Source organism: Strix aluco, chromosome 1 (assembly GCF_031877795.1).
Source record: "Strix aluco isolate bStrAlu1 chromosome 1, bStrAlu1.hap1, whole genome shotgun sequence".
NCBI lineage: Eukaryota > Metazoa > Chordata > Aves > Strigiformes > Strigidae > Strix > Strix aluco.
In genome coordinates this window covers 138,495,792-138,498,003 of record NC_133931.1, presented here as the reverse complement: position 1 = coordinate 138,498,003, position 2,212 = coordinate 138,495,792, and positions in this window count along the sequence as shown.

The window sequence follows — 2,212 nt, the reverse complement described above, 5'->3', positions numbered from 1 at the left end:
ATAAATGATAGGCAAAGCTTGGAATCTACATATTATGAATCTTACCTTGCACACTGCTGCTCCTGTAAGTCAATGAAAGGCATATGTTCCTTGATCTGGCAATTTAGAAGTAGGTAATTTTCCATCCTTGCTAAAAAAAACACCCAACAAACTAAAATAAAACTAGACAGAAAAATACCTCATCAATGCTAGTGGAATAATTTGAAGAAACATTTCACTTGAACAATTCCCAAATATCAGAAATTTAAAAATCCTTTGCAAGCTATGAATCTTCTATCCCAAGTGCTTCTGGAGAAGGGACAAACAATTCCATGGCAAAATGAGGGGCCTTTCAACTTTTCTGCTAATGGTAAACATCTTGCATTATGGAATAGGCACATGGAGCCAAATCCCCCACTCACGGTGGTTTACTGTCTAGCCGAGTTGAAGGAAGTGCCTTTAGCGACATTCACATCAGTTGATTACATTGCCAGTCTGGCTGCCGGTAATGAGGTCTAACCCTTTTCAGAGTGAAGTGGCTCTGCTAGAAAAGTTATCTTGCTGTCCTGTCCCCACAAAAGCTATTCTAGGGAGCAAAGACAGCGTATGCTAGCTGTTGGTCCCCACAATGTTTCCATGTGCATTGACAAGCCTCAGGATATTGAGAAATGATGCAAGTAGCTCTGGGGAAAGGAAAAGGAATGGGAAGCAGGGACATGAAAAGCATAAGGAAGTGAAGGCGGCAGTAGGAAGTTCAAGATGGATTAAATATGAATATTACACATAGAAAAAACACCCTGGTACTTGCTACTTAGCTGGACACAAAATTAAGCTAATGGAATACATATAAACCATAATTTCAGAAAATTATAGCAATGGTAGCAAATCTAAAGTTGCAGAGGAAATGACTCAATTCAGTATTACGCTTTATGTTTCACAGAGTGGAATGATCACATTTAAAGGACTAAAAGGGTAAAATGCAACATGCGTATTCATCCTAATGTCCTTATGTTAGATTTTGTTGCATTTTTTCTGATATGGTACAATGGTGGCCGTGTACGTGGAAGACTACTCTCGTATCAAAAATCTAGCTATTGCTTCAAAACCCCATGTATTTATTAACAATAAAAATGCCAGTGCCACAATACTAAAGAGTTGGCCAGTAAAAACATATTAGTTGGTCAGATGCAGTTACTTTGAATTATGACATAGTTTGGCTTCAGTTAGTAAGTTTGTCTGACATTACAACCATTGCATTTAAATAGAGGTTAATGAGACTTAAACAGGTATTTCATCAAATGTACAATAAAGGTGATTTTAGGTCACAATTAGGAAAGATGATTCTGTCTTGCAGTACAAGGCTAGAAGCCACAAATCTTAAATTCCATCTTCTTTTGGAAGATGGAACAAGCAAGTGGTCTTACATGGAGAAGCAGCACTTAGGGACATGGTTTAGTGGTGAACTTGGCAGTGCTAGATTTACGGTTGGACTCAGTGATCTTAAGGGTCTATGCCAACCTAAATGATTCTATGATTCGATATTTATTTCTTCCTTTGTGAAATACTCCGCCTTGTTCACTGCAAAAGTATAGGAAGGCTTATCACAACAATTCTTTCAGTATTAAAAAAAAATTAGTATACCATTATAATTGGCAATTTAGTACACCATCAAAGTTATTTTAGTACAACACAATGCCGGAGCCTGTTTACATTTCACTAAGAAAAGCTCAGTATATTTTCTATGAGTTGAAGTCAGTACTTTCAGGTTTCCATTTACTTGTTCTGTTCAGTCCCTGTCTGCAATACAATCGTGACAATTCCATTATTTCTCTCTGTCTCAAACAGAACTTTTTTTTTTTTTTAAGACCTTTATTTATTTATTTTTGTGTGTGTGTGTGCGCGCGTACACATACTCCTTACCTTAGGAAAGTTTTTCCTTTGGTTATTCCCTTGGTATGTTCAGGAATAACTATAACTTCCATTCGCAAGAGCTGAACAAACCCCACAGAATTCATGCTGAGCTAGAATCTGCTGGTTTAATTCCCTGCTGGGAGTCTGCCAGTTGGGAAACGCTGACCAGCAAGTACAGGTCTTAATTACACAAATCCAGAAGCTGCTGCCAACCTTTCCCCATTGAGAAGCATTTGCTTTCTAGTGTTCTTCTTGATGAACAGATTATCACTCAAACATAATTTATTGCTGCTTTATATTGTAAGTAATTAAATGAAGAAAC